At 42.6% G+C, this 8,218-nt stretch overlaps 1 long non-coding RNA gene across 1 annotated transcript; it reads right to left on the reverse strand.

Annotated features, from left to right (window-relative positions):
- Positions 1 to 573: 573 nt before the first annotated feature.
- On the reverse strand, positions 574 to 7,381 carry LOC306772708. Its single transcript, XR_013771779.1, has 3 exons — positions 7,170 to 7,381; positions 5,985 to 6,099; positions 574 to 1,417 (listed from the first exon to the last, which is right to left on the reverse strand). It is a non-coding gene; the product is annotated as an uncharacterized lncRNA (long non-coding RNA).
- Positions 7,382 to 8,218: the final 837 nt, after the last annotated feature.

Below are 8,218 nucleotides of genomic sequence, written 5' to 3' on the forward strand. Positions count from 1 at the left end.
TTCTTTTCGCTTTACCTTCCTCTTCTTGACTCAGTTCTCAGAAAGTTTGATATTGCTATTAAATTTTACACTCATGATCAAATATTGCTAGTTGTCTCGGAGATGAGGAAGAAGCTCTAAGAGGGCCTTGTGTTTTCTGTAGCAAAATTAGGCAGGCTGATTTACTTTTCAAATCTTTTCATAAAAATCCATATGTCTCTTTGGCTTTTAACTCAGCCTGAGATGCTGGCTTTTTTTTTTGTTACTTCTTAATGCTTTCATGTTTTCATTATGGAGTTACAGTATATGTTTTACCTTTGTAGTATACAGCGCATTAGTAAACAGTAAAGTTTTCAAAGTACACTACAAAAAAAAAAAAAAATAAAAATGGATTGAACATGAGACACCATCATCACCCCTCTGGTGTCCAAAAATAAACTTTTTCATCTGCTAAAACTGGTAAAACAATAATTGAGACCACTTATCAATCACACTTTATTTGTTCAACACTTTTTATACAAAAATTGAACGTAGTTCTCCTAACTACAATATTTGTTATGTCAGTATGCAAAGAGAAATGAAAAGGTTTGGTCTGATAATAAAGGTTATCATATTATGCTCTCAGGCAGGCATACGAATTGCTGTGAGACAGTGTTATGCAATGCTGGTGGTAAGTCCCACAAAAGTCAAGACAATGTTGCAGAAATTTCTTTAGCTCCTTCATAAATACTTCAGTAGAAATGGATCCAATTCACATAGTACAGGTTACACTAGCTGTTGGTCTCTTACTGAACAATGCGAGGTGGCAAGAGGAAAAAAATCTATCACAATTCAATCTGACACTGCAACATTCCAGCTCCTCTGTGTTTCCAATAACCCTCTCTCCTCCCTACATCACTGCTACACACCATTCTCTATTTTGTTAAAGGTCACCTTGGGTGTTGTAGAGTAGATGGTCCAGTGGTTTGGCAATCTGGTGATGGAAATGCCTGTTGGCCCGACTGTTGTTGCCTAGACAGGGAAGAGAGGGATAGTGGGGAGGACAGCTGGAGCAACTTGTGATAGAAGGCTGTGATGGGAAAACATCACCTCTAAATTCTGACCTTGAACCTCCTAATCATCAATCAGCAGGAGAAAACGACACGCAGAAATCACACCTAACCATGTTGCTGCAAGAAACACTTCAACGGGATGAGGCTAAATAATTCCATATCCTCATCCTTTCCCCATTTTCCTCCCTGTGGAGAGTGCACTGGTGTCGATACAGCTTAAAGAAGTCCAGCAGACGCTGCGTCCATCCTCTCCAATTGTTAACAGCGCAGATCCATTCCTCCGCTGACTGAAGATGCCCGCATTTGTTTACTTGCACGCTTGTCTGTTTGAGAGCACCTGCCAAACCGTAGCGGGGAATGAAATGAGTGTTTGTGAGTGATAAGACCTGAAGGAGAGGAAAAAGAGAAAGATGAACAGAGACAGAGGAAGAAAGAAGAGTGACAGAGAATTCTCATTGATCACATGTTCTCAGAAGATTGATCCTGCAGTGGAGATCTCCAGACAGAAACACCCATGCAGGAGCACGTTAAGGTTTGTGTGTGAAAAGAGGCTAAATTTAACAGCTAATCAAAAGGGAGAATTTATTACACATTAATGGGAGCTTCATGAAGACAGAGACTTCGTTTTTAGTGTTTCTCCACTCACAAAGCCTGTGAGTTCAACACCTAGCATATGGAAAAGCAGATAAAGGTAAATCTCCATTGTGCTGTCCTGTCTCACACATGCTCAGTTGCTCCCCAGATGAGCGTGGAGTCAGACGTGAAGAAGACCGATCATTCCCCGGGCGGCATTTATTTCCATTGCACAGCACAATCCCCTCATTGTCGTTTCTAACAATCTGCCTTTTGAAATTGTAACACTGGAATAAAAGAGAGGGGAGCAGAAGATGGAGAAGAAGCAGGGACAAGATGAAAACAGGAAGCAAAGGATAAAGGGGAAGACAGATGAAGACTTCCTGAATGCTTAATAAATCCTTCACTGTATGCTGCTTTCCGTAAGAATGTGCGACACACGGCCCAGCTTTGATCATATTAAGTGTGACCCATATGGATGAACTATTTGATTTTCGACACAGGGAGACGTCTCACACAAAGTAGGGCATTCACATTCAGCTTGTTTGTTCAGATAAGGAAGTGTTGTGATGTCGTTAAGTGACAGTTGTCGGCTCAGTTCTCTTGTTTCTCACTCACAAGGAAGAAAACAGGCAAACAAGTGGTTTCTTTTTCTTGTATTTCTCTGTCTGCTTCCGGCTAATCCTAAATCTCAGGTATGGATGGAAGTAGAAATGCCTTTCTACGAGGCGACAAAACGTCTGAGTTCAGACCATCCATCCATCCATCCATCCACCCAGATGCAGCCCACACTGCCTCTCCTTCGCTTAATTTCCCTCCAAGCTGGATTCAGTTCAGACTTCAGCTTGGTCTCCAAGCCTAGGTGCAAGCAATCATCTTTCTTCTTTATTCAGCATTTTCTCTTTGTCCAACACACACCAATAAACATTGTCATTGTGTTTTCCATCTCCAATAATGGTATCCTTGCTGTCTTCTCAGTCTTGGCCTTTTCTCTGCCTTCCACAAAATCCCCCCCCCACCCCACCCTCTGTCAACTGAATGCTATCACCATGTTTGTATAGCTTTTGTTGCGGAGCTCAGTGGAAGATAAAAGCCTTTGTTGGCCTGCCATCACTGATGTGGTGAGACGGAGATGTACAAGGACAAACTTGAGCTCCGTGGAGCCGGCTTTCAGAAAGTCGCTGTTCATAACGTCTCAACCTGAAGGCTGAAGAAGCTGCTGGGGTGCGAGCCAGACATCCATGTGCACACTTGCTTGTGTTGATCTGTTTGAATTCTGTGCATCGGTGCAAAGCTTATGGTGTTTTCCACAGCGAAATGGCTCAAATTTGTTGCTCAGTGGAAGTTATTGCAAGGCAGCGGCAGCTGTTGCAAGTGGCTGGACTTGCTTGGCTAATAATAACGCCTGAGCTGAAGGGGTGCCCATGGGCCCCACATCATCTGTGGTTGACTCCTGGGGTCCAGTTGCAATGGAGAGTGACTATCGGGTCAGGTCGTAGATTAAAGAATGCTACTGCATCCTTGTAAGGATGAAAGCTGGTATGCCAGAATGTGACGCCCTTACTGGTTAATGTTGGGGTTGTAACACCCCCAATTCAACACTTTTTAGGTCTGTAAAAACATGCACAGCGGCCATGTGACACATGAAGCTGTCTTCAAAAGTGCTGTTAGCAGAGACAGAAACAGATTCAACTAGCTTTTAAAAAATCTGAAGTGATTTAGATGTTTTTCACTTTCCTAATCTCTTTAGTGCCTGTTATTAACAAAAGACAGCCAACCACAAAGGTGAGCAAGGTCGCTGAGTTACATACAAGATAAATAAAGTACAATCTACTCCACATGTTATCAGGCACATCTTTTTATAATAGACAACGAAGAAAAACAAAACACAAAAAGCCTTGGAAATCCTCTCAACTGAAAATAATAATGCGGCTTTATCTGTGGCAGATAATATCTGCTGTTGGGAAGTAGAGCAGAATGTCATAACCTGTGCTCTATGACCGCAGGAAATACACTGAATGGGTTGCAATTTATTTCCTTCTGTATACTCAGGCACCTGCAGTCACAAAATGATCAATAGCTCATTATGACTAAAGGGAAAAGGGTCAGAATATTACGCACAGGATCATTTCAGCCCAATTCTAAATTTGTTGAATCTTTTTTTTCTTTTCTCCATGTCGGAGAACAAGGCGAGATAAGGGAGAAATTCAAAAAACGACATGCTTGGTCTTTGTGGCCTGTAGGCCTGAAGCAGTCATGCAACGATGCTTTTGATAGACCAAATAAACTCGATGGCTGCCTCCATTCCTGTTCATTTCGCAGTTCATTCTGTTACTTGCATGAGCAATTACAGCTTGGTGTTGTTGTTTGGTATTGTTTGCCATTATTGTGAGTGTGTGTGTACTTGTTTTACCCATGCTGTGGGGACATCAAGCTGTTTAAAAAGTCATATTGTGGGGACCTTCCAGCCTTAAGGGGACATAAAGAAAATCCCAATACTCTAAGCATTAAATGTTGAGGTGAAGACAAGGGCTTAAAGATAAGGTAGGATTAAAGGTTACTATTAGACACAAAGAGGGAAAGGTTGGGGTGAATTAATATAATGGCACCCTTCTCCTATTTAGCATTTAACAGCCATTACCGCCTATGCTGTGTCCTTAATTTTACATATCATAGCTTGTATGACCCTGAGTACTGACGTAAAGCAGAGATAATGAACAGATGGAGTGACAACCTGTTCTTTAAAGCAACATTTGAAAAAAAAAAAGCCCAACAATTATGTTCACCATGTTTTACTTTGCCCTTTTTTTCTTGTTCTCCTTTGCGTCTCTAAGCTCTCTTCCCTTTGCTAGCCCGTGGCTCAGTGAAATTGGACAGGTGAAGCAGGACAGCGGGCGTCACTGATACAGTTCAACAGAACCGCAGGCTATTCACAGTTCGATCCGCTCATTAAGCGAGAACAGAGCTGAAACTGCAACTCCCCCACCTGAAAAGTACTCAACCTGCCTGTACTGTTGCTGTATTTGTTTTTCAATGCCGGCGTAGTTACTGAAGTGAAATATGCATTTTGTCGTGAAAGGAGACTTCCTCTCGACTTTAGCTGCACAGATCAAGCGCAGGCAGAGAGCAGCTCGACTGGGTTCGGCAGTGTGGAACACTTATTCAGTAACGTTCTTTTCAGGATGTGCTGAGGTTGAAATATGGGCATTATGAACCTGTCTACTGGTTGAGAATAGATTCCTCTGCTGGCCTGTAAACTTGCTTTTGTTAGAGACATGACTTACACTAAAAGACAGTGCAAGCGTGCTTGTGAGTTTCAGGAATCAATTACAATGCCTTTCCCCTATGGACTGCAGGGGTTGTATAGGCATATGCATATGAGAAATGTGGTAGATGAACCTTTAACCCGGCCTGTTAAAAAAGCTTCAATAGTGACTATAATGCATTTGGATGGAAAAAACATTGTTAATCAGCAAAGGGCGAAAACACAAAGTCAGTTAAAGGTGCCAATCAAGTTTTCTTACCGGTCTGGATGAACAAAGAATGCACCTCTGTTGTCACACACAAATGCTAATGAACAAGCCTGCATGCACGGAAAGTGTTCGCTACACTGACTGTGGGATTTTTTTCAGTTAAAATGTTGTTTAACAAATGAGTGCGTATGAGTGGAGGAATGCTGTCAGGCATCATTCCTGAGCATCTTCCCCTGCGTGTTGAGACGTGCTCTGGTTCCAGCTGTGTTTGTGACAGAATGAGTACAGTGGTATGATTCAACACCTTCTTTATTTTAAAAATTGCTGTTTGAGCAACTGGAGGGGGGATTTAAAAGTGTCTTAATTAATGCCATCTTTTTCGTTTATTTGTTTTTTTTCTCCTTCTGCTCAAAAAAACACTTGAAACTTTTCAAATTCAATCTTCGCAATGAACACAGTGACAGTTTTCAGATGTTTACTGTTTTAGTAATGAAACATAAAGTGCTTCTAACTCAAAAATGTGCTTTAAGCAACATACACAAAGACTAGAAAGTGGCATTATTGACAAAAAGAATTCAATGTGTGGTGGACATTTCCATTTTCTGTCCTCCAGTAGTCTTTTTGTGGAGATAATTGTACTCTAGCTTACAAAATCCTGAGCTCGCCATGACAACAAACACTTCAGTCAAGGATCATAGGAGACACAGTACTTATTTGGCAGTCAAAGGATATTTTCACCCGAAATCAACAGAATTTTTTGAGTTTTCATTCTTTTTGAAGGAGACTTTGAATAAGAACATTTTTAATTCTGAGGTTCTGGACAGACAAACAAATAGGAAACAAAGAGCGTGCAACACTGACCAACAGCTCCCTCTCAATTCTTCATGCAGGCCTGAGAGGTGGGTACCTTATATATGATGTTTGCAAAGGCGTCATGTCCCCCATAGCGCTTGAATATCATGAGAGCCCCCTCATGTCAGCAATGCTCTGCTGGCTGTAGCCAGTTTTACCTCTAAGATTTTCTGAACACAAAGAAAGAGACAGACTAAAATCAGCACTGTCGGGGGTCATCGCAGTCTGCGAGGTTGATGTCAGGGCTTGCAAAGCACCACCTGCGGCCACACCGCACTGAGTTGCTCTAGACTGTGCCTGCAAATGCCATCCTTTTCGTTTGATTTCAAACCCAGTGGATGGACTGAATCCAATTTACTCTTCTGCTGTGGACGATTGGGACTCAACGGCAGAAGAGTTTTTAACTGTTCAGCTGAAAGTTTAATGAGGCAGCATGCAGAGGGGAGAGCGGTGCAGAGGACATATGAGCGAGTGACGGCTCTGCTGTTGCACAATGCTGCGTCGATGCACACAAGGCATGAGCAGTGACCTGGAGTCATGCTCCACAGGTAGGAATGCATGTGTGTGTGTGTGTGTGTTTTGTGTTGTTGTAGGTGTGTAGTTGATGCAGAATGGAAAACCTGAGGCCAGAAAATACTGTCAGTCATTTGCGTGTCTTTGTTTGTGTGAGCAAGTGTGATTGATGGCAGTTTGATTCAGAGGGAAAACAATACAGTTGTGACAAATCATAACACACACCTATACACACACACACACACACACACACACACACACACCATTAAACACAGGATTGTGTGGCAGAAGTCTAGTGTACTGAGGGATCTTGTTATCAAAAACGCATTCCTTAGGTGTCCAACTTCTACTCTCTACTTTTTCCCTTTTGACAATTGGTACACACACACACACACACACACACACACACAGATAGTGACTATCAGCACACAGTAAACTGCCAATCTCATGCCGCTGCACTGGTAGCTAACCCATTTTCAGAGGAACAATGCACACATGGACACACAGCAGTAAAGGTTTGTTGAGAAAAATAATGATGCACGTATAAAAATAACCCAGAGACAAAGTACAGATTTGATTTCTGAAGGCTATAAACTCTGGTTCCAAAAAATCAAGAGAGTAATTTGTGTCATTAAGAGAACATGCAATATGAAAAAAAAAATTAAGAGCAGTACTTAACAGCAACTCCCTGAGCACCTCTTTCTTTTTTCCCCAACGCTGGTTATACCTGGAGAGAGGAGACAGAATTAAACCTCAACCACTTCTTGCAAACAGCCCGTCCTTTATTCTTCCTCAATCTCTTCTAATCTCTGGTCTTCTCTGACAAACTCGCCCCACCGTCTTTCCTCGTCGTCTTTCCACCCACCCATAGCCTCCTCATTAAAACACAAAGAGAGCCAGTCTCATAAAGTGGGCTATTAAGCAGTAACACGTCTATGATCTCAGTCTGCTGCACTTGCTTTCTGCTCAGGACTCCTTTCACATGAGAGCAACGGTGGGGGTGGAGCTTTGACCGCTGGTTCGCCCAGACGCATTGCAACTTTTACAGCTCTTGCTTTATTTAGCAACTATTTACAGTTTTCCTTTTAGAGACACAATATAAACGGAGGCATGCAGTCTTTAAGAAATGTTCTTATTCCTATCTAAAATCAGGCTTGGTTTTAGGTCTGAAATACCCACAACACAGGCATCTGCAGCCTACTAGTTAGCAAAAACTTAAATAGCATCTATAATGCAGCCATCTGAGCAATGAAAATAGAACAGACAACAAAATCAGAAAGGACTGGGTGCAATATATGTGCAGAAGCTAGGCAGGAGTGGTGAGATATAAAGAATAAAGTGACAGAAGTGACCATAGTCAGTTTAAGCCGCGTGGCATCGAGATTGCGTGAGAATGCGTGCATGTTTTTGTGGGTTAAAAAGCCGAGCTCTTGGAGAGTCATCCCTTAGAGTGGAAATGAGCAGCCAGAACCAGCCCAGAGGGAGAGCTTGGCCTTCAGACAGGGAACACGGAGAGCTGGGGAAGAGGTGCGGCTCGGGAACTAACAAAGCTCAGACCAGTTTACCGGGGCCTGGAGGGGGGAGCAAAGAGGTCCTACATGGGGGGAATTGTTGGTGTTGCCTTACGGTCAGCCCTTCAGCTCATCCAAGTACATTTCTTCTCCCGAGCTATTGAGAGGCCAGCAGCTTCAAAAGAAAGAGGGCAGAGGCATTTGCAATGACTCTCAATATTTAAAGAGCAGAAAAGGGAGAAATGTGTTTAAGAAGAGATGGAGA

Source organism: Telmatherina bonti, assembly GCF_933228915.1.
Source record: "Telmatherina bonti genome assembly, chromosome: 22".
Taxonomy (NCBI): domain Eukaryota; kingdom Metazoa; phylum Chordata; class Actinopteri; order Atheriniformes; family Telmatherinidae; genus Telmatherina; species Telmatherina bonti.